Below are 25,891 nucleotides of genomic sequence, written 5' to 3' on the forward strand. Positions count from 1 at the left end.
TGTGGACCTGTCGTCTTGACAGATTACTGATGAATGAATGAATGAATCCTTGTAACAAGCCTTGGAGGCCCATAGGGTTGTGAGACGTTGAGGGTCCCACATTATCTAGACAATCGGTTCATAGATGGCGGTAAGTTTGTCAGTCTTATTCGCCGGCCGCCCAAGAATATTCCTGGTACTCATTTCTCGCAACATACTCGCAACAGCCAAATATTATCGGAAGTCGCAGAAAGTGCAGAATCATAAATAATAAAGTTAGATATTTATATAAATGAGCCGAAAGGACATGGCACAGAACATAAACATGAGTTGGCAAATAAATTGTCGTGATCAACACAATAAATGCGAAGGAATGACTGCAATTTTCCCCCTCTATTCAAGTTTGTCGGATTAGTCTAGTGGCTCGTGACGTCACACAGTAATACCTGGTTTGTTGGCATGGCACTAAGCAGATTTGTGATTGATGGAGGGTTTTAAGGGTGAATGGTTGGGGCACGTGGAACAAAGCCGATCATAGAACTGTTCGCTGATGAGTCGAGAGACAAAAGAGGGAGCACCGGATAGAGAATGACATGAGTGAAACACACACAGCCTGCCAAGGAGAGAGAGAGAGGGGGGGTGGGAGACTGCTGCAGACCAATTTCGATTACATCTCTCCTTGTGCAACACATTTTAGTTTCATGTCTAACATGGACAAAGACGTAAGAAGCTGGACAGACTTTCTGCTCTTGCCAGAAACTATAAAATGTTCTTCTTTGATCCTTAATAATGAAATTCATCTAGAGGAATTATAATTTTACAGCTTCCATGCCGCTTTTCTTACTCTGCTTGTATTCCATTTATTCGATTTTGGAAGTTCTAAAGCATAATTACACAACAGAAGCAACAAGCAGAAACAGTTTGGTGTAAATGTAACATTTATTACTTGCATTCAGGGAGTTCTCGGTTCGAATCTCGGCCGGTCACCTGAAATCCTAATATTCTTCGTGGTTTTCCTCAATTTATCCAGTCAAACACCAGGTTATTACCTCGTTTAGTGTACAACTGTTTCCTTCCAAATCATTTCAAACTTATCATTCATTCTACCATTCAACGCTGTACAGTCTCGATGTTGAAAGCGTCATTAAAACCACGAAAAACAATGAACTTATGAGGAAATATTATAAATCTGGTTAAGCAACGTTGAGTTGTGTCATTTGCGTGGTAGGTGACTAAGAGCTCTTGGGCTGTGTTGACCGCATACTTGCAGAGCAACATGCTCTGGCCACTGAGACAGTCCCCAAAATGCCAGCGTTCTGTTCCTCATCATGCTATAGAAAAGTAGGTTCGGTTCACTCAGAACACTGACTGGGCTACTGGGGGAGGGGTACAGTGCTCGCCCAACGAAGAGACCTGTGTTTCAGCATCACATCCTGACCGGTTGTACTTCCTACACAACTTCCTACCCAATGTGTGTTGAGGACATTTTCTCTGTCAGTAAAGTGGGTAGAGCGTGAAACTGGCAACTCACTTTTCGCCCAGAGCGGGCTGTAGCTAAACCTCAGCTTCCCAATTCGTCTTCCAGGGCTGCTGCCTAATTAAGCGCAGGGACAAATTCACTTTTATCAGTATTGTTGAGCGCCCGAGAAGACTTTTATTTATTCACCCTGAAAGTTTCAGACGTTCCTTTCTTAACTGTAACTTCTTCTCTGCTGCTTGTTCTGGCTCCCTCAGTTGTAATTTCCGTCTTTCAACCCCCCCTCCCTCCCCTCCCACTCTAAGTAGTACAGCCGTGGTTCGGCTCTGTTCCAAGTGAACCCGTGTTACGCAAGGTTAATCCTTCTTCCCTTAGTGTAATAAATTGCCGGAAGGAGAAGGAAAAAAGTTGGGAATTACAAATGCAAATTGGAAAAATGTTTCTTTTTAGAAGATCGAAGTATATTAAGCATCTGTGTTTTCGTGAGCTTTAACTTCGCAAATTTGTCCGAGTCTTGTAACGGAGAGAGCTTTCTGTCTGTGAATTGACCATCTGCATAATGTCTTGCGTAATACGGTAGAAGTGCAGCAGATTTCTTGTTCCCGGCTACGTCACCATTTTGTATTGTGTTTTTGCGATGGTAGAATTATAATGAATGCCGAATTAGAATTGTAAACATAGCAACAATGCTGCATTTAAAGCTAAATGTTCAATTTTTCTGCGAATCGCAAGCTCTCTGCTTTGTGTCAATGAAGAATGAGGTTTATCTCTGGTTTATTTAACGGCTCTGTCAATAATTCGGATATACAGAGTGTCCCAGAAATAAGTGTAGCAATAGGGAGTGTAACAAATATTGTTCAAAAGATTGAAATCACTCTATATTCTGAAATAACGCCTGAAAGCCGGAATGGTAAAGTCAGAATAGACGTTCAGTGCTAAGCAACGACTCGGTAAACATATTCCTGCGGCAACGAATACTCAAGCAACAGTTGAATAACTTCCGTTGCTATGCAACGGCGTTGTAAACACGCGTTTTCGACAGTAAAGATGCTGTGTTTTCTTCGTGGCCCTTGCAAAGTAGTTATAAAGGAAATTTCAGTTGAGAAGATTTGAGTTTCGAGGCTCCAGCCTCCCGGATATGAGCTTGGAAGCGGAGGAACTAAATTGAGTCGACTCTTTGGAATTGGCAGTTGCAGAATAATAGCAAGAAAGAATTAGGCTGTGAAAAGGAAACTTCATATGTGATTTGAAATTACAGTGCGACTGTTATAAATCCGTTGCCAGGATACGACTAGTGAAGATTGAGAATCGTAGTGTGTTTAACGGTTAACTGTAAAATGTGTAGATCAGCGATAACGCTGTAAATACCTGTAGTCCTGAGTTCTGTGGCTAAGGTGACAATAAATCCAATCATCCAATCCAGAATCCGTCTATAGTCACTACTACACGTGAAAATATGAACATTGGTCCGGAATTCATTAGATAATTAAGTAAAACCATTCGGGATTACTGGGATTTTGGGCTTTGTCTATCGTCCAGTATTCCTCATAAAGCAACACGGTCCAGTGACCGAGATTAACCCTTTCGAACAGACACAACACATATATGTGTCTCCCACCCTCTCACCTGAGAACGGAAACATATCCGATTTCCGAAATGTTGCATTGCTTTGTTTCCTTTAGGATACCGGACGATGGACAAAGTCCGAAAACATAGTAATACTAATTTTTATACACCATCGTCAGAATTCTTTAGAATTAGGATCCTTTCGAAGGCGTTTCCATCAAGAGATGGAAGTAACGTTTGCTAAGGACATATTTTAAAAAGAAATTAGAGGGCACTATATGATTATCAACTTGTCTTCTGTTGCCACCACCCACACCATTCGGCAATGAAAGCCACAGTCGATATGTTGACAGTGACAATGTATTGCTGACATCCAGTAGCGTGACACTGTGCTTTCATCTTCAGAGAACCTAAGGTTAAGTTGTTCTTCCTGCTTCGTGGATAATTTGGATGTCCGTGCTTAAAGTTTATAACTACACGTTCCGATAAGAAGCAGATACAGAAATGATTCTCGGCGCAGTACAGAAACCGTAATGTTGCACGCGAAAATGTATCCTCAACCTGCATTTTCAGTTAAAGCACTTCAGTAAGTCTAGTACATGTTTTATTAACGCAGTATTGCAGAATTGTGATCGAGGTTGAATACGAGGTGAGGGATGGCGGTGAATTTTCGCCGATCTAGCGCTGGTGACGCTTATTTCTTTAGGCTTGCTGCACAGGTTGCTGGCCCGTCAATACGAGGGGCTCTAACTGGATCGAAGCCAGAAATTCACTGCTCTGTACAACAGGGGTGAGAAAACAGTACATGCGTGTGTGTAAAGTAAGTATTATTATGAACAGCGGGCTTGAAAGTAGTCGAGAGTGACAGTCCTGAGGTCTTATCCCTGAGAGCATAACACGAACAAAGTTGCAATCAAGGTTTATATATTTCCTGCCTGAGATTACAAACAAGGACCTTCCAGTGTGAAGCAAGAAGGTATCGCTATACCGCTGCTTCTGTCGGCAGTGGTAAACATTAAAACCCTTCACGTTTTACTGTCTCCTTAACGACATTATATCAAGAGTGTAGGTTATGTTGCGTCAGAAGAGACAATGGATGCAAATAATCATCCAGCAGTGATACAGAATGAACTACACTGGGCTGTTTTAGGACCTGTCACTGTATGGAGTTGAGTGACATAGAAAAACCACGAAATATTTTATCTGAGAGCAGAGATTTGAGCCCGGACGTCCAAAAAGTTGGCTCAAGCTGTGCCGCTTGTGACCTGTTTTCGGGATGTGCTGCTTCAAATTTCTGCCAACACACAGACTACCCTAACTGAGAATTCTCGTGGTTTTCCTCGGTTCCCTCAGAGAAATTCTTAGTTTTTCTTAAATTACTTCCTTGTTGCTTATTTCCATGTCCTTCCCCAGGAAGCCATTTGGAGCTGTATGTCCTGAGCGTCATTAGATAATCCATCCGTATACCTCCGTCTGTCTGTCTATCTCCCTGCCTGCCTGCATCTCTACCCACCTGGCTCTGAAGCTATTTGTTGTGTTTTGGTCGCTTTTCAGTTTCTTAGTCATATACACAGTCAGTATGACTCCTTGGATGGGGGATCAGTCCTCTACCTATACACAGAACAACTACAAATACAGAACAAACGCACACAGGTTTCCATGCCTCGATTGGGATTCGAATCCACAGCCCTATTTTTTCGAGCTGGCAAATACTGTTCATTTCTTAGACCTCGCGGCCACTGTGATCGTCCATTGTATAAACTACGTGACACAAATACAGATTGAATCTCGGACGCCAGAGTAAAAAGAAACAGAAACCACATTCAAAACTACTTTTTATTCGGAATGCGTGGATATGGTTTAATAAATGTCATTATTGCTTGTACAGTGTTTACAGTCAGTCCAACAACGCCAGCAGGAGAGAGCGTAAACACGTACACGCGCATGCGCGCGAATTCGGAACATGCCACAAGACAGGATGATTTAGGCGCCAAACAGGATTTCAGTAATCCTATCTCCACATCGCACGCTCTTTCATAATACGTCATACAGAGTTTACACTCACAGTTTGCTGGCTTATATTGCGTTTATTCTTAACAGCATAATCGGTTTATACGAAGGTATATTTTTTTTGAATAATTAACGTAAATTTAAACAACTCATGTTAAGTTTCATTTTGAAATTTGGTGCCTCTGAATATCGCCATATATGCGGGGCTTTATGAGCATACTTTTAAATAACTAGATATACCAAATGGTGTTTGTTGTGTTATTTCAACACGGATATAAATTTGATGAAAGTACAGACTAAATAGGCATAGGCGATCTTATGGCAAGATTCAGACATGATCCTTCGAATATGAGGGTAGCTCTGCCGTAGTTAATACCAAAAAACGGGAAATTATCAATGCGCTAGCACCTTGCATCTTGCTTTCTGGTACTTTAGGTTGGATGTGATGTGAAAAATCACTCACTCCGTTGCGCAACATGTCACACTGCTCCCTCCTTAAGGCTGTTCGTCCCGAATAGCCTAACGATGCACCCCCGTTCCTTTTCTTCCAAGGATGTGCTTGGTGGGTCTCCTGTTGTTTCGGCTGCTCCTCGCAGCGACTATTATCCAGCCGTTACAGTATATTTATTCTTATATAAACAGTGTTTATCACTTTACCTAAAAATATTTCGATTTTACTAAATTTTGTTGTGAGCACTGTATTCATAAAGTCGTTTCCACTGTTAGGTTGACGCTGTCAAGAGTCATCCATCTGCTCCGGCTGTTTGTCCATCCTCGGTTTCCGATAATCATTTTTTTTTGCTAGTTGTGATGGAATTTTGGTGGGTGCTGTACTTGTTCCCACTTGCTGCTGATATATTGATATTAGCCTGTGGGATTGGACTGGCGACACGGCCATTTCTTGCGATGGAGCTGTAATGTTCCACCGTTCCTCGGCCAAATAGACAACCAGCTCTTAGTCAGCAGCCCGAATTATGACTGCACTACAAGGCAGAGTCACTGCCGAGTTCTCCACAAGAGTCGCACCGTTTTTAGCAATTAAGTCCCCGGACAAAATTTAAATTTTGTACAGCTTAATAGGCCTCTGGACCTGATTCTAGTGATGTGTGGTTTTTAGTGTGCGAGCTGGAACAGTCCGCTACCGTTATCCTCTCTCCCGCTAGAGATGAGTTGAGTGGGGTCACCGTATGAAATATCTCCTATGTTAATTCCAACATCACTTCACTTTGTGCAACCAACTTTCACAAACAAGATACCGTTGATAGGTTCATGGATGTATAACCAGTGTTTCTGTCATGGAGGAAATGCCACTACATAATTCAAGAAGAACCAAATCGTGGTGATACAAAATGTTAGCTACGCTACCGAGAGTTGCGGCTAAGACTCCAGTTATTATGATTAAGGTTTACGTGGTTTTCCTCGTTCCCTTCAGGATAATATTGAGATAATGCTTCAAATTAATACAAGACCGTTTCCTTCCACAACCTTTTTTTCCTTGGCACTACAGCCCCAGTGGGCCTAGGCCTACCTCCACGAACTCTCCGTTCACTTCGGTTTTTCTAGATCTTACACATTCGGTAGGACTCCTTGGGCCAGAACCTTTCCAATTGGTTATTTATTATTCTACCATTCGACACTGTACAGCCCCAGTTACTGACATGTTCGTTAATTAAACCATAATTGAATAAAAGAATCAGCTGTGTTCGTAGACTTAAGTCGAATGTTCTCTTTGTTTGAAGAATTATTTGATAAAATAAGGAAACAAAAATTTGTTCCTTCCCCTAATCTCATATGCGCGCGATTTCCACAGCTAACCACGCTAGATTTGTAACTACACAGAATAATACGGAATACTTAAAGATTCTAATGTTATTTAAATGAAGAAAAAGTTACGGTGTGTCTGTAAAACAGATTCTGTATAATTTATAAGGAGAACTGAAGGGAAAGGATTCTGAAAGTGGATGTAGGTTTTCCAATGACTCTGCAATTTCAGTCCCCTAAAACAAAAAATGCCGGTCAGGGTAGCCGAGCTTGGAAACCGGGATCGTGGGTTTGAATCCCACTCGGGGCATGGATGTTTGTATGCGTTTTCTGTGTTTGTGTACAGGTAGAGGCCTTGCGACGAGCTGATCACCCGCCCAAGGAGTCCTACCGAATGTGTAAGATCTAGAAAAACCGAAATGAACGGAGAAGTTCATGGAGGTAGGCCTAGGCCCACTGGGGCTGTAGTGCCAAGGAAAAAAAATCAACGAATATAAAGGTTACGATATTTTGGGATATGATTCAGTGTATTTTGGTAAATGGGTATCAGTGTTTCGGAGGAATATACAACCTCCATTCTCAGGAAAAAAGAATGATCCGAGACTGTAAAAATAAACGAATATAGGAAATGAAGGACCAGAGATCTGGTCTCAAAACATTGATTCTTCGGCTTACTCTTCTATCCTGAAGATGGAGGCAGTAAGTTTCTCTACAACGTTGATAGCTATCAACCCAAGTACATGGCCCCACACCGCATAATGCCATAATGCCTACGCTCTTCCTTCCTTGTGACGTCAGGCTGCAGCGGCTACAGACTGTCTCCTTAGACCAGGTCACTCGGTTTCGAGTGAGAATTGAGACATCTGGCAGTGCGTAGCGGAGTAGTGGCTACATTTGCACTGTAACTGAGGTCCTGTTATAACTTACACACACCTTTCAACCACTCTGCGTCAGTAGAATCGACCAATCCCATTGCTCATTCTTTTAAGGTCTTGTAACACGAATTATTATCACGTAAAGGAGGTTTGCGTGACTAATAACAATGGGTTCTGGATTACATGATTGGATTTATTACAGTCAATTATAACAGCTCACACACTGGATTCCTTCTGAACGACGTCTTTCACTGCATTGAATTCACGAATGAACTTGCTTTTATATCCGCGAGAGAACCGAATAGAGGTCAGCACCTCCAACGGTTCCAACGGGTCCAGTACTGCTCTTCATGAATGTGTTGTCTTGGAAACCGTGTGTTAAATCCGAAGCAACATCCTCGTTTCTAAGTGTTTACAACTATCAGTTTTCGTATCCATGGATACCGCGTTCCGTAACCATTTGGTTTCCAAGGAGCAATCTCTCCGTGGCAACGTGTTTGCAAATTCGTTTCCTAGAAACTGCCAACATGTCACATTATCTTAATACATTCTTTTCCAAGAATTCTCCTTTGTGTGTACTTTTCAGCACTGCGGGTCCAGTCAGAGCTACAGGCTGCGTCGTTAAATACATATATTATTTAATTTATTTTTATTCGTTTCCATTCTGTGAGTAACAAGAGACTGGGGAAAACCACACGACGAGATCTCTATTGTTTTTACTTTACATGATATGTTAATAAGCTGATTAAAATAGGAAAGATTACACGAGCGGGTTATATGACACTTATGAGAGATATCATAAAAACATCCAGAATTATACTTGGAAATTATAGTTGGAAACCAGAAGTGGAAGACCTGAGTTTAGATGAAATAATGTTTAAGAATTTTTACTCTATTTAACTCAGGGTAGGGTTCAATGGTGTGTTGTTTTGAACGCGGGAACATAAAAACCAATTGCACTGCCGTGAATAGCTTCTACATTATAAAGCATAACAGCGAACCCCGGCCGAAGGGCAACTGCAATGCGGGAAAAAAACACAAAACTGATATAGAATTTTACGTTCAATGATAAGAGATTTTTAAATAATTTTAAGCTGTGGAAAATTCTGAAGGTAGAAAAATTCTTGCCATTTCGTGACGGTTGCACGTATATGGATCCATATCAGGACAGTTCAATAATAGAAGACGTATTTGATGAGACTGCCTGAAGATGGCCCCATATGTGTACCAAAACATGTAGCAACTACCAAATAAAATCAATGTGAGAAGTTCGATTGGTTTAGTTTTATTTATTGTTGTGTTGACTGCCAAATACCATGAATCATGAGACACAACAAAATGCAAACAGCAAAGAGAGCAGTAAACGCTTGAATTCCATAAAATTTATTTATTTATTCATAGTTCATGAACGCTGTCATTAACTTAGATTATATATGGTCGAACGACTGAATAATGAATTGGGAAGGATTTGGAAGGAAGCGTTTGTGGCCTAATTTATGGAACTACCCCAATATTTTCCTGGGCGAGGGGAGACTGAGGAACACCACGAAGGACCTGTGAAAAAGTCTGTGTTCCGGAGAAGATTCGAACCTGTTACCCAATACAAATCAAAATTGTGATCGGTGGGTTCCGTGGTGGGTGGAAATGGATACCTGAGAGGCTCGTATCACCTCAAAATGGAGTACGTCATGCAATCCATTGAGTGATTTAAGCATTTACAATTTGTAGCTGCGTAAATGCAAGTCAGAGAAAACAGAATAAGACGGTTTCCAGAAAACATAATCTAACCGGAGACACGGTGCAAGTTTAACTGGTGTTGTTAGAGTTTTCTGCATCTTACTGGAAGTCCCAAAGACCTTTCCTAATTCCTCGGAAGCTATACTTAGACACTGGCTTGAAAATTCTATAAGTTTAATGTAATACCTTCCCTGCCAGTTCTAAGCTCTCCTTTCTTCCTCTGCTCTTCGAAACACTCTGCTGGGATAGGCTCCTCAGTATCGCGAGATGTAAAACCAATAATACCCCCCCCCCCNCCTCCTTACGCTGCATTGAACTAGATACGGGCTTAAGCCCGCATGTACCGTTCAGTTGAACAACCCCTGCAGAGGGATATCAACATATGCTAGACGCATGGATGCGGACTGAATTACTGTACTGTCCAGTTGTATTTGCTTTCACTTACAGAGCCATTTTGTGTATCTGAAGCTGCCAACAGGATCCTATCACATTTTGCACTCCTGCTTTGCGCGCGCATGCGAATGTAAACCCGGCCACTGATGGCTCTCACGTATTCATTCTTTCAGACAAATGCGGGGGTAATGCTTTAAAGTGTGCCATAATTTCAAATTTATTGTTTACTCTCATCCTATCGTTCTACGAGTACTAACAATCGATGCAGTTGAAAGAGCCTGCCTGTGAGATTGCAAGGAAAGGAGCCGAAATATATCCTTAGCACAAACCACTCATTTTCAGTCTTGGACGGAAATTTATACGTAAGGAATCATTATCGGATTTTAGCAACCCAGAATGAAAGCTGTTTTTTTGGAGGTGGAATACAGCCGATGAATATTTCTGCATCTGCCTATGGCTCCATAGTCTTTTTGATTGACCTTGGCCTCTTCTTCAGTTTCTTAATCCTAAACACATTCTGTAAGGCTCCTTGGACGGGGGATCAGCCCGTCGCAAGGCCGCTACCTACACACAAAACAACATGAACACAGACATCCATGCCTTGAATGAGATTCGAACCCACGATCCCAGCGTTCGAGCGAGCGAAGACGGTTCATGCGTTAGACAGCGCGGCAACTGTGATAGGTGAATATTTCTCCAGTGGGGATAATTAATGGGGGGGGGTTCTTCAGCCCAAAGTGTAACTGAACACTGAGTACTTATAAATAGTTCATACGTGTAGTTCGGGTGTGGTGTATGAACGTCGTCCTCTGTTGGTGGCTGCAATAATTGGATTTCGGATGTCCTCGTGGTGTCTGCACACTGTGTACTGGGTAGCGGAGGTCGGGCGCGAGTATACTCCACCTGCTACGGGAACGACCACTCATAATCGTCAGTTAGTGCCGTAGACTGTTGCGTAATCTCTAGGTAGGTACTAGATTCTGTTTTCAACGTATTTCCGGTGTTCATAAGCCAACGAGAAATTCAAACAGCTTCACGTTTCCTACGCAAGATATGACGAGCCCTGATTCATAGTGTAAACAGAAATCGTAAATCTCAGGTCGCATTTTTGAGTCTGGCACTTAAGGACGCTCTCAACACTCAGCCTATATAGCGTCGGATGATATCAAGTTTTATGAATGTAGAGCTGTTGGCGCCAATCGCAGGGGCCGCTAAGTCATGAACCGTCTTCGCCCATTCGAACACTGTGGTCGTGGGTTCGAATCCCACTCGAGGCATGAATGTCTGTGTGCGTGTATTCTGTATTTGTATTGTTCTTTGTGTAGGTAGCGGCCTTGCGACGGGCTGATCCCCCGACCGAGAAGTCCTACCGACTGGGTTCAGGATTACGAAACTTAAAAGACGGCCAAGGTCCACAAGGGCTGTAGAACCATACATATAGATAGACAGACAGACAGGCAGACATATATATATATATATATATATATATAAATAGAGAGATAGACAAACATACGGATAAATAGACAGGTAGATAGATTGATAGATAGATAGATCTGTGGTGCTGGAGTGAGAATTGGATTGGGGAACCGACGTACTCGGAGAAATATCATCCCTCTACCACTCTGTTAACTTGATACCCCACATGACCTTACCTAAGATCGAACCAGGGCCACCGCGTTTGGAAGCCGACGACTATGGCACAGCCGAACTTAGGTCGGAGTCCTCAAAAGGTGATTGCTCTGGTTGGGAGATTCTGGGGTCTGACTCTGTGTAGTATTGTGGCCGGAAACTGACCTTCGATAGAATATGCTATCTCTGTCTTCAGGATGAAATGTATAAGTAGAGAAAGCGGTTTGGGTATGTATACAGGAAGCAAGGAAGTGGTCGCTGTAACCCACACGAGGCTCAGCGTCATCGGAGCCAGTGGAGAAGATGGGTAGAGGAACGGTCATACATAGTATTTCAGCCTTGAAGAGGGATGAAAAATTTTGCTCCGAAACGTCGATATGCGCCTACAAAGTTTCACGGTGTCACGACGAAAACGACTACAAACTGTAAAGTAGATTTAATTTGTTGTGTATGGGATAGGCCGTCTATACAACTGTGTATGTAAATACATTAATTATACATTCTCTTTCGATATTACGTCATGGTCAGGCGGCTTTTGCATTATTTGTGTCGTAATTACTGTTGCTGCTATTGCACACTGGTCAATGTTTACAGGTGTGTTCTGAAATAATGTGATAAATTATTCGTAAGATTGCCGATGAATGAAAACGGAGTATAGTTATTGCCGTAGTGTCGTAGTTCATTGTTAAAATTTTGTTAACATTTAAAATGTCCCATTAAAGTTTTCTTGTTAAAAATTAAAGTCTGTACATTATTAATCGTCTTCCTTTTGTGGGGGTTTCATTTACACAATACACGGACCAAATAGCTAATTCTTTGCAGCCGAGTGTTTTTGAGGTTTTGCCAGTTGCTGAGCTATACAAAAATTTCGCAACATTTTATGGAACCCGAATATTCAATACCGTGTTCCCATGACCCCTGCACTGGTCCCTATCCTGAATCAGATAAATCCAATCCACACCACCCTGTTCTACGAGGGGGAGTCAGTGAATACGTCAGAAATTGATATAAAGTGTAAAACATGTAATATTCCAAGGTGGGAAAAACATTTATTTCTCGACATATCCTCCATCGACATTGACACACTTGTAACATCACTTTACCAGTGCGTCGAAACCCGCAGCGAAGAAGTCTTTCGACTGTTGTCTCAGCCACTTCCGCACCTGGTCGGGCATCATTTGCGACTTTCGAACGTCCTTGAGGGAATTTCTCGACCCAGATGTGAATCGCTTTATGCGACAAACACTTCCCACCATAAACAGGAACTTTTTTTTTATGAATATCCTTTGCATTGAGTTCTTTTGCCCACAAAACATGGCACACCAGAACGCTGCTCTTCGGTAGTAGACTTTTTAGGTGTGGTCGCCATTTTGACTACTGGAACCAGCCTCTGATCATGCGCATGCGCGTCTACTGTCATGAAGCTGGACTATGCTGCTACCTAGTGATACACACAGAATCCTATGAGCACCATTACAGCTGCTTTATTTCCACTTGTGACCTATTTACTGACTCTCCCTTGCATTTATCTAAGATATACATTATTACTCCCACCTACATCTTGGTCTGCCTAGGTTCTTCCGTCTGGCTTTCCCCATTAATATCCTATATGGACTCATCTTCTCCCCATTCGTGCTAAATGTCCTGACCACCACATCTTTTTTGACATGATCATTGCCATTATAATTAGCGAAGGGTTCAAGGCATGAAGATTATTATGATGCAGTTTTGTTTAGTCTCCTGTAATTTCATCCCTCTTCGGTCCAAATATTGCCCTCGGCACGCCGTTCCTACACCCCCCCCTCCATGTAAAATACGCCGAGACAAAAACATGAAGCAAATGAAGAGTCAGGAAGCGTACGCTCTCTCTTCTTTCGGTTTTGGTCTTATTTCTGCATTTATGATTTACTTACGGACATTGTCAGCAACTCAGACGGCATAACATGGATAATGCAATGGAGAGCTCGGGCATTGGAGCTATAGTGGCTTATGTGCAGTACTACCGGAGCCTTTGCGTGGAGGGCCTGAGGAAGACCACGAATGGCGTCGGACTCCTGAACGAAATTTGAACCTTGAACCTCCTTAATGCGAAGGAGGGTTACTAATCAGGCCGTGCCATAGCTCAAGGGGTTAGTTGCCGGCTTCCCACCACAGCGGCCCGGGTTCAAGCTCGGGTCTGGTCATGTGGGGTTTGTGGTGGACAAAGTGGCGCTGGGGCAGGTTTTCTCCGAATACTTCGGTTTCCCCTCCTAATCTTCATTCCGCTAACTGGTCCACAATCACCATCATCTATCATGTGGGGCTGCCAGTAGTGGCAGCAGTACCGAGTGGACTCAGTCTCACCCTATTAAGTGTAAAAAATAGAAAAACGGCGTGCTACCCACTTGACCGCGACGCTTGGCGGGACTGCGTCTAGATATTGATCTATTGCAGACACAGATCCGAAGCTAACACACTACAGATGCGGGACAGCATAGAGTCCGAAACTATTTTTGTTGTGCTCTGAATATTGTGCATATAAACATCTGTACATTTTCTGTCTTGTTTCTGCACATGCGGAATGCGAATTCATGGCGCATCTACAGACACAAGTAGCCTTCAATGCTTACGCAATTCAACCGAACCCGCCACAAAATGGAGGTCCAATATGCGACAATAACATGCTTGTGATTTCCCTTATTTTAAAAAATAAACAGGAGGTTTACGATATCATCTTGCTCTTTGTACTTCTACGTGTTTCTTTCTGAGTCTGTGTATCTATGTACCCCCCAATTTTTTCCTTCTCTACGACGTCCATATCTCGTCAAAGGAAGATATGTAGTTAGTTCTCAGAACTATTTTCTTCGTGGGTTATCTGTTGTTTGTTGTAAATACTATCCACTGGTCTCTTAACCATTTTCAGCCTTTACGAGCTGGGTATACTGCTCATCGTGAAAACATCTGCTGCATGTCATGCTGGATAATTGATTGCTGAATCATTTAATTCTATACTTATACATTTATATTCTGTAATTTATTTAATTAACGATTGTGTATCATCAAAAATGACACAGCCACTCGCATGGAAATGGCGCAAGGCGCGGGAGTGCGACAGCCACTGCGGGCGCAGCTTGAGGGGCACATTGGCTGTAAGCCAGCTAGAGCCGAACAGAGTATCGCCTATGAACAATGTTCTGTTTACATGAACTCCATAGGTGTTCCGAGCAGAGCAAGATGAAGCAGAACACAACGCTCTGATGATAAGGCTGTTTTGTATTTTCCGTCGGATGTTGCAGCGTAATTGTTCGTGAAACACAGACAACAAATTTTGCTATGGCACTAACAGCACGCGAATACCGATGAAGTTTGGCTCAAGCAATAATTCTTTTGTCTTTTATTCGGGATGTAGCCCGGTTCTAGGTTTGACACCAACTATCCTGGTTTTCTTCAGTCCTTCCAGGAACATGCCGCAATAGCATTTGGAATTTCGCAATGATAACTTCACTCTGCAGTATTGTCATCCGCTGATCCGATGCTGTATAGGCCTAGTCTGAGCCGCTGACGGCGTCGTTAAGTAAACTACAAATAAAAAATGCAGTTCGGATATACGCTTCTTGCGTCTCCTCTCTTTCGCATTCTCCTTGTATGTGACGTCACACAACAGGACAACAGATTCAAGGCTATGTAATCTGCTAAAGAAATAGTTATATTTTTTCGTTCTTGTTTTCGCTTAAAGGGACATTAGACAACAGAAAAAAAAACATGACAGTCTACAAAATGAAATTTTCATTTCATCTTAATGAGATTTATATTTTAGATTGTGTAGCACATTTTTGGACGACGGGTTATTTTTGAGAAAGCCAAAGCTTTGTGTGAAATAGAAATTCTAAGGTTGATCCGAATAAAAATAACATTTTTAATATAAACAATAACGGACGCTCGTAATACCAGACTCCATTGATCATTCGAGAACTTTTCGTAGATGAAAGAAATTGGTGGAACCTGTGTGCCCTTAAAACATTTATGTCATCCACTTCGTGTAAGGAACGCATTAAAAACTGCGATCCATAACGATTTAAATTGGAGTGAATTGACAGTAATGTACTTATATATGAGTAATTTTGTTGTGGAAATTGTATTGCTCCTAAGTGTGGCTAGAATTACAGTTTAATACAAGGTTAAAAGGTCTTGTTTACATCTGCTAACATTACATTGACACGAAACACTTTAAATAATTGTCCGTTAATGCTGCGGGCACAAAATTGGGTACAGCCGACGGCTTTTGAATCGGGCTTATCCCCTCCCGCCATAATCTACCACACCCATGATCCTCTGGCCGGCTACATTATTCCCCTGGTGATGACGTCATCTGTTATTAGTGGGTGTGTTCATTAATCATGAAACGGCGTGATCGAGCTTCTCCTGCATCCTCACGGCCCGTTCCTAAACAGGCACAAAATTTCGATGTGCGGCATTAATTTTTATTTACCTATGTTTCGGATGAGCAGGCCGTCAGTGCACATAATATAAGTAATTAGAAGTGATGAGACAAAGGGCTGAGTTGGAAACAGCGAAAATATAAATAATGATTATATGGAAAATATATATCACACAATTACTCTGTGAAGTTATGGTGTGTTTGCTGTCCTAAAAGCAGCTAAAACTACTACCATTACCACCACCACCACCACCACTACTACTACTACTACTACTACTACTACTACTACTCTTTCATTCATTCATCAACGACTTTACAGCTCTTTTGTTGGACCCTGACCTCGTCGTCAGTTTCGTAATCTTTTCACACAGTCGGTAGGACTCCTTGGACTGTAGATGAGCCCGTCACAAAGCCGCTACCTGCACACAGGACAGCACATACACAGAATAAACGCACACAGACGGTAGGACTCCTTGGATGATGGATCAGCCCGTCAAAAAAGCCGCTACCTACACACAAGACAATACAAACACAGACATTCATGCCACAAGTGGGATTCGAACCCACGATCCCAGCGTTCGAGCAGGCGAAAAATTTCATGCCCTAGACCGCGCGGCCACTGCGATCGGCACTACTACTACTACTACTAATCCTACTACTGATACTACCACTACTACTATTTCCGCCACTAATCCTACTACTGCTACTACTAATACTACTGCTATTGCTACTACTCACTACTATCACCGCTATCAATACTACTGCTACTGCTGAAGCTACTGCTACTGCTACTGCTGCTGCTATTACTACTACCACTACTGCTGGAATGTTCCGTTGAATTTCAGCGGGGAAAAATTCTTTCCTATCGTCCTTCAACTACTTTCTTACATTTCTTTTTCATACTTTCATTCTTTCTCTGTTAAAACAGTGAATTCACCTGCAGCTTTATCCTTTAGATGAACCACTTTCGAATGCAGAAACATAACTTGTGTACGTATCTGGAAACGCAATTTTGTTCCGAGAAATTCCTGTAGAGAGGATTCTGTCATGTTCAATATTTTAATATAAACGTACAAAGCTGCTATTCTAGAATTCTCCAAGTTCTTGACAGGTGTTTCTGACGAAGCGCTTTCAACATGACAGTATGGTATGACAATAATATTTGTTACAACATTTGCCTGTTTGTCATTATGACGTTTCCATGGAAACGAAATGCAAAAGTAATCTCAGTTTACAAATGGGCCAGAAGATGGCAGTGTTACGATTGTTTTGGGTGATTTAAAACTGCATTTTTTTTAGATGACCATAATCTTGAGGTATTATTTGTAAGGAACGTCTGTAATGGTGTTATTACCTGACCTGAACCCTTACTGTACAAGCTGCTGGTTTCAGAGTTCCAGCCGGATCACCTCCTCCTCACCGTGCCTATAACTGCGAATGAAGTCTCTAACATTATTAAGTCTAATATTAATTTCTTTCAAATAAAACATTTGGTTAATCTTGTTAGTCGGTAGTTAACTTCTTTTGTTGTATTCAGTGTCATTATGAACTTATGTTTGTCCTCGTATCCACATAGCATCATCGTCAACTAAAATTTAAAATAGTGTAATCAGAAATTAGAGGCCGTGAGAGACCGTTGCGCTGACCATGCGACACCCTCTCTCCGCTAAAGTCGGCTGCAGAAAATGGCAAGAAAGAAATTAGCCTGGGAAAAGATTTGAAGCGACAGTGAGACTTATAAATATGCTGCTAGGATAGGTCTAGTAAACACTGAGAAAGCTAGTGCGTTTTTTTTACTGTGGACTGTGAAGTGTGTAAAGCAGAGATAGCGCTGTAAATGCCTGTAGTTCCTAGTGGAGTGAATAAGGTATCAATAAATCCAATCATTCAATCAAAAACTCGTCTATAGTCACTTCTACACGTGACGGTATGTTAGGCAGAGCACAGGTTTGGACGTGATTTTAATTAGTTCGAAATATAACATAAATATTCATACTAACATGAAGCCCATTATTCAGGTACTTGTTTATATCTGCAACGAAGTCCTGCTCTGCCGATTCACTGATATGAAATAAACTTGGAATACTTGACAAGCTTACAATAAGTTGCATTTGTATTTGACGTAGTATTTATGAAATATTATCTGAGCTGTCAAGTACTGTCCATCGAATTCTGAGGCATATTGTCTGTGATATATGCCATCTGGGTTCATTATATTGTGATGTGATGTACTAATACTCCCAGACGCGCCTGTGCAATCCATTAAAACATGTACTTCCCGAAGTGCACGGTCCAACTACGGATTCCACCGGAAGAGTATTTAGGTAGCAGTACTTGGCACTGCTAAGGACTTACACTGAGTCATACCGACGTCTAGGGATCGAAATCGAGGGCTAAAAACTGTCATATTTACGTATTTTTTAATATATTGTCTCGTGTTAGAGGTAATTGGATTTATTGAGTACTTAACAGATCATAACTACAAGTAACTATAGTGCTATCGCTAATTCACACACTCTACAATTCACTAGAACACGCCCTAGGTCTTTTCAGCTTGTCGTACCGACTAGGGGACACCATTTCCAAGGGTTCCTATTTCGCCTTTTCTGATGCAGCGGTCTCCGACATATCGACTGTAGCGAGAACTGAAGTGTTACTTAGGAACTGCTAGCGAAGCTCACGCAGGGGGGCGATCAGGCTTTCAGGCGTCATGTCACAACATTAACTTAGTATTTTAGAGGTCAATTAAGGCAAGGCGCATAATATCTTCACCCGCTTTTATTGAAAGTAATTGTGAAAATGTGCAGGAGATTTCGATGGCGTTTAGTTGCTGTGTGCAATATATCCCGTCAACATTCTACTAGTGTCACCTTGCAATCCTCGAGATCTGTCTCCGCAGGCTGTCACAGCTCCAGTAGTTACTGGGTTTCAGCTGACTCTTCCAGTTTGGGAAGCCCGAATTTTCGTGTGGTCACAGGGCACGAGTCCCAGTGTTGCAATATTACATCTGATGCCATTAACGCTTGTACATGACTGGCTGTAGTGTTTATTATTCCTTCTGGTAAACATATTACAGCCAGTCACGGTAGCCGAGCGGTCTAAGGCGTGCACTGTCTTCGCTCTCTCGGAAGCCGGGATCGTGGGTTCGAATCCCATTCAGGGCATGGATGTTTTTCTGTATTTGTGTAAAGGTAGAGGCCTTGCGACGAGCTGATCACCCGCCCAAAGAGTCCTACCGTATATCTAAGATCTAGAAAAACCAAAGTGAACGGAGAAGTTCATGGAGGTAGGCCTAGGCCCACTGGGGCTCTGGTGCCAAGGAAAAAAGAAACACGTTACAAGGTTTATTTATATCATTTCTTTAGCTTTATTTCGAGATGAACGATAACATTGCAGTTCATGTAAGACAGCCACTGTCGATTTGGCTAATAACGCCAACGGTTTTATTTTGCGTTGTATAAAGTTTTAAGAGAAAATAAGCGAAAGCTGTTTTTCCATTAGTGAGATCAGTTTGTTTAACTCAACATAATCTGTCTTCTATGTAAGTTTGACGTCTTGAAGTTACGATCCTTTGTAGCCATCTTTCTATCACATGCATATCATTCTTCCCTTGTCTGTTCTGTTTGGTCTGTTGTATTCAACATTCGGACAGCCTAGAAGACACCTTCTTCAAGGATTCTTTTCACCTGTTCTATCCGCCGATAGCTAGTGTATTCGTTGCCGCGGGAACTTCACTAGTTCTGGTTTCTCACTTGCGTGGTAACGTCTATTATGTATGCGTTGTCGCCTGGATAACGATAAAGAACCGTGGATACGGAGCCGTTGCGTAATAACGGATGCCCGCTGTGGCTCAGATGTTCCGGCTTTTAGGAGACGCGCCACAGTGTCTTGAGATCTGAGGTCATCTCAACTTCATAAATTACTCCCATGAGTAATACCTAGGCCCCCAGCCTCTCAAATTTGATTGTTTTACTGATTTCATTATACAAATATGTTACAGACTTCTCTGTTCGTACCAAATATTTAAATTGTAGCTGATGGAATGTAGGTGACTAGTTCTTCCCAGAACTTTCTGTCAAAGTTATGGGTAGCCGATATACAGATGAACACATTTCTTGGCGTTCTGTACTCTCCAGCGTGCTATATCCTGATCTCTTTCGGAAGCTTACCTTTCCGTTCCTTGTAGACACTCTCTGGGATATCAAGTTAGCAGCGACTGCAGACAATTTCGAGTTGCGTGTTATTTGAGTTGTTACCGTGAAAGACCTGTTAAAATCCAGTGGTCTGATTTATTGAAAGGAGATGTATACGACGTTTGACGTCACAACCTTTGAACAGCTTGTTTGCACCAATCACGCTATGGGACACCCACTGAGTGTGGGATTACGTGGTAACCTCTTTCCTTACGCCTCTCGAGTTGCCAGGGTGCGAACAAACAGACCTGAAGCCTTGGGGTGGCTCTGGTTCAATGGAGTTCGCGTTTTCAATCGTGAGGTAAGTCCGAGAGAGTTAGTAGCGATTTAAACTGAATGCAACAAATCGATCGTTCGAGTACATAAAGAGTCAATTTATAAACCAAAGTTATAGGCTAATTACGATAAACCGTACAGTTCTTAATATTCATATGCAGATTAGCGGTGTGCAGTGGGTCGCAGTTCGATTCCTGATCCAGAAATCATCTCTTCGGACATATATCTCGTGTTTTCTTACCATCACTCCATATTAATTTAATTTTGAATTCGTATTAGAAGACCCCGGGTTATAATTACGGCTGAGGTACCTGCTGTTCTGACTAAGGCTCTCTGTAGTTTTCTTCACTTCCTGGGCAAATGTCGGAACAGGACCTCAAAGAAGGACACAGCAGCTCCGCTGATGAATCATTCAAATTCATGATTAATTTCTCATTCTATCATTCGACTGTATAGACAGAGGCAATGTCAGCTATGCCAAATGAAACATAAATAAGCGAATTACTTATTGGCCTCTTATTATTTATGCAATATATTTATTATCTTCATAAAATAAATTGAAAGCTTCAGAATTAGTACTTGAGAATTATCGCAAAACTTCAGTATGGACTTCCTATATCCGTTGCCAAGTAACTACGATGTAAACTATTTTAGACTTTTTTACGACGATGTTTCGCAGCCAATAAAGTAACTATTTAATCCTTATGGGAGGCTGTCTTCCAGCCGTCAAATTATGTCGTCGTCATCATCATCATCATCATCATCATCATCAGTAATCTGTCAGACGACAGGTCCACAGTCTCCTCCAAAACAATTCCTCCACTTAATGCGATCTAGAGCTTTCTCTTTCAAATGACAGTATCCTCTTCTGTCCCCAAGGTCATCTCGCATCTTCTCACATCTCCTTCCTCGTCTTCTTGTCACTTCTATCCACCTCTCTATCTTTCCTTCAGTAACTTCTTTTAGAAGGCAGTTTCTGCGTAAGACATGACCGATCCAATTAGCCTTCCGTTTTCTTATTTCGTGTAGGATATTCTTCTGCTCACTGACTCTAATTAACACTTCTTCATTTCTCACATAATCGGTCCAACTGATCTTCTCCATCCTTCTCCAATACCACATTTCGAAACTTTCCAGATGTTTCTGATCTACTGCCCTAAGTTTCCAAGTACCAGCCCCATACAGAGCTATGCTCCAAATGTAGCATTTAAATTATGTCAATAGGTTAATAAATAAATAAATAAAAATCAAAATAAAGTATGGATTGGTGACCTGCTCACTCACTTTGTAGAGACAAAAACAAACACTAGGTGACCAGTCATATGATTGTTTAGAAGACAATGTGTTATGTGACGGTACCTCGCACGCCCAAGCTCTCCCCCACTCCTACAAAAGTTGCCTAAAGTCGCGTTCTGAATAGCCCTCTTATATTTACATTTCATTCCTGCAATTCGAGATAGAGAATAAATATTTTAAACTATAGCTTAGCACTAATACTTACAGTGGCAGTAACAAATGTCGAACACATCTGGAAAATTTTGGACTTCATATTCATTTAAATTTAGATATTTGTATATAGAGGCTAACATGAAAATTTGGTGATTGTACAGATTAATCATCTGCTTCTGTGAATAATATTCTTAAATATGGGTTTCCAGTTACCAGTGACAACACAGATGTGAATGAGGGAAAGCAGAAGACATAGGAGTGAACTGATATGCGCCTGTGGGCCCTAAATCTGCTGCAATGACTTTGACATAAATGAATCTATGGGATGGGTTTAGGTCTGGCTGATGAATATATGTTCTAATGTTTTAATCATTTTATTGTCCAATTTTATACATCTCTGTATGGGATCCTGACAACTGACTCATTTTAATACTCGTAATAATGAAAACAGTTGCAAGACGGACTCATTTTGGAATATCAGTTATAGAAAACAATAACTTTTACTGAATTAAGAACTTGTTTGTATGATTTTACGTGTACAACGACCGTTTAGAGACTGAGACATGTCGTGAAACTGGCTGTACCTGTAGCAGTGAAGCTTATGTGATGCTACAAGATAATTACTGTTTCATGACGTTTCTCCTCATCAGTCTCTTTACGGATTACACCCAAATTTAAGGACTTCTTTACCAACTTAAAAACAGTTCCGCTGCGAGTCCCGGTGTATCCCTTCCGCTTGTGCTGAAGAAGTTTTCAGAGCTGTTGCTTTACAGACTGCTCAGGCGAGCTAATGGAACTCCTTCGTGTAGCCTCTTTGTCTAAAAACAGGTAGTCCTCTCCTTCAATCTTTGTTTTTAACAGTATCTGATGGTTGCACGAAATGTTCTTCTTCAGTTGCTGTGTTCCGACGATCTGTCCTTCGAAAACCTTCAGCTTTGTTACTGTGCACATCTTCAAAATTGGTTTACACTGCTTGGATTGTAATTAATATTTGTTTTCTTCAGAAGCAAATATATCTCAGGTAGTATAGGAACACGCTAAGGGATTGACGATCAAGGAAGCGAGGTTCAATTGCGGGAAAGTGCAACAGGTGTCTCTCTTTTCCACAGTTCCAGACTTGCTCCAGGGCTAAACTAAGCTCATACCCATTCAGTGACGGAGATCTTTCCCTGGGGGCAAAACGGCAATGCCACTAAGCTAACAACTAGCCTCTATATAGTGCTGAAGCTAAGAATGCAAGGAGCTACACTTCCACTTCTCCGTATATCTTCATGGTGTGATGCATAATTTAGAGCAGGTTCGAATATACGTTCTTGTCCCAGTTAACTGAAATCTGACGTTGTGTGGGAACTGCCCTTATTTTGCACAATTACAACTTCGTCATTTGCTCTATGACCTCATGTTTTCTTTGCCTCTCCTTTATTAACGTATTTAATTGTTTACGTAACAGCAAGCTTCACGAGAAAGATTTCATATTTTAGTTATGGAAGATGTGATATTTTCGAAGGGAATTTAGGAGAATTTTTTGTAGCTGATTTATTTTTTCATTTGTACAGCCATCAGTTTTGTTTTGTTTGTTTAAGCATGTTATAGTTTTAGGCTGATAGAGGATTTAGGCTGTGTTTTCACACTGAACAAGCTTTCACAGTGAATTGTGGTTAAACCCACGCCCAAGCCTCATTCCCTGTATGAGGAACTCTGATGTAAACTGTTTGATACTTCCTTTGCTGTCAGTGTTGCTGTGTAACATTTCGTCTGATTTAACACGAGTTTTAATGAGAGTGGAAGTTCTTTGTGGCCGTGCGGTTAGTGGTTGGCAACACTGTACAGGCAGCCGGGACCTCTAAACGTATTAATCATTATCGGGTGGGCATACAGTGGCGATCTGCCACATAGAGTTTTGGTGATAATGATCCGTTATTGTAGCGTTGCAGGGATGAAGCCACGTTATTTCCAAACAATTAGGTAGAACTGAAATAAAAACTATACATTTTTAAAATTAGAGTAAGATGCTTTCAGTAAAAACTGCTTTAATTAACTATCTAGCTAACTAGCTGAAACACCACCCAGACAAACATTCAATCAGATAACTAACTAACTAACTAACTAACTAACTGACTGATTGACTGACTGGCTGACCGAGTGACTTAGTAGATTAGCTGGTTGACTGACTAGTAGACTGATTGACTATCTATCTGTCTATCTTTCTATCTCTCTGTCTGTCTGCCTGTCTGTGGTTCCACATTCCTTTTTGGGGCTTGGTCGTTTTTTTAATTTTCTTGGTTTTCACGCACTCGTTAGGACTCCTTGAACGGGGGATCAGAACGTGGGAAGGCCACTACCTACACACGGAACAACACACACACAGAATAAACGCACACAGATATCCATGCCTCAAGTGGGATTCGAACCCACGATCCCAGTGTTCAAGCAAACGAAGACAGTTCATGCCTTAGGCCGGACGGCCACTGTAATCAGGTGATTGACTGACTAATTAATGAAATGATCAACTAACTCACTAAGCAACCATGAAATTAATTAATTGACTAAGTGATTGACGAACTAATTGAATATTTAAATAATTTTGAGCTAAATGACTGGCAAATCAACAGAAAAACCATACAACTCCGTGGAGTAGAGTTCAAACTGCTTTAACTAACCAACTAACTAATTAACCGAAGAACCAACCGACAGACCCATCGACTAACGAACCAAACAACCTACCAACCGTTCAATCAACTAACTAACCAGTCAGTCAACAAACAGACCAACTAACTATACGGATAAGAGGCGAAACCACATTAACCATCCAGTAAGCCAACTTAATGGATAGCTAAGTAACAACATGGAGCAGAGCTTAACTGCACTAAGTAACTAACTGGCCAACCATCTAACCAACAAAGTAGTTAAATTCAAGGAGCAGAGTTTAAACCACTTTAACTAACGAAGTACCCAACAAACAAACAAGCAAATAAGTTAACTAACTGAATGGATGAATAACTGTCCGATCAACTAATTTAATAGCAAAATTGAGCCACATTTTCTACTCTGAAGGTTCGGCAGTAGCGCCTTCCGGCCCGGAACCCCCCCCCCAATCTTCATCCCTTCCCCAGCATTCGAGTCCTCACTCGCTTACCTTTGTCCCATCATCCATTTTTACCACTCGATTTGCCATTTTTGGAAAGGAAGACCTCTTTCGGTGCGGGTGGAGATAGTTTTGTGTTTGCTTACTCTCGGTGGGCGAAGTAGGCCGCGAAATTCTATGTCCATGTAGTCCCTCCAAATTATGTTTCTATTCATCGCTCCGGCCTTGAGGCCAAGGCGCCTTTTTTGTTGAAAGGTAATGTAAGATTTTCGTTTAGGATGTTGCAACTAGGTTTTCTGTTTTCTTCTCTAGTATTATTTGTTTGGACTTGCTTCATTGTTTCTGTGTGACCAGATAATGTTACGTGGGTTTTGGCGGTTTTCTGGTTCTGGAGTAGACAGACAGCTCTGAGTGATTACGTTATTTGGGTTTCAGACTGGACCGACTAAGGTGGTCGAGGTCAGAGTTTCGTGGTTGTTGCAAATTTATATAAATGACCGGAGTCTCTTTTATTTTTTGTTGCTATTATTATTATTGTTGTATGTCAAATGAATTTGTGTTTAATTGCTATTAAATACGTGTTGTTCTCAGATCCAGACTTTTCTTGGCGAAGGCTTAAGGTTGACACCCCATTCCATCTCGGGAGCACTTCGAACACGGCAATGAAACCAGGGACGAATGCAGCTACCGTCCCCAAGAAAAGAGTAGGTTGAAGATGGGAGAAGCTGTTAAAATAACTAGTAAAACAACGAACAAAGTAGCTATTTACCACCGAACTAACTATTCAGTTATTCAGTATAGAGGGGGTGGGTTTCCCCATGCACCACGACTATGTACATCCCCCTTTAATTTCTACTGTCGCCATACCCTACTGATACTGGTGCCCGCTATCTCCCCTTTCTGCCAGCGAGGTCGGCCCTCTACTGGCATTGGTACCCGATAACTTCCCCATCTACCGGAGGCATTGGAAACTACTTGGGCGGGAAACTTTTTGCCTAATTTTGCTCAGAGGTCATTAGAAGACTTAGTGTGTGACGTTACACG

The 25,891-nt window shown here is 41.7% G+C and overlaps 1 long non-coding RNA gene across 1 annotated transcript in view; it reads left to right on the forward strand.

The window, feature by feature from the left end:
- Window positions 1-25,544, forward strand: part of LOC117282326 — a 50,071-nt gene extending 24,527 nt beyond the window's left edge. The window contains exon 3 of the long non-coding RNA XR_004513046.1: window positions 25,439-25,544. This is a non-coding gene — a long non-coding RNA (uncharacterized LOC117282326). The remainder of the gene's footprint in view (window positions 1-25,438) is intronic.
- The last annotated feature ends 347 nt before the right edge of the window (window positions 25,545-25,891 follow it).

Source organism: Cryptotermes secundus, unplaced genomic scaffold (assembly GCF_002891405.2).
Source record: "Cryptotermes secundus unplaced genomic scaffold, Csec_1.0 scaffold186, whole genome shotgun sequence".
Lineage (NCBI taxonomy): Eukaryota > Metazoa > Arthropoda > Insecta > Blattodea > Kalotermitidae > Cryptotermes > Cryptotermes secundus.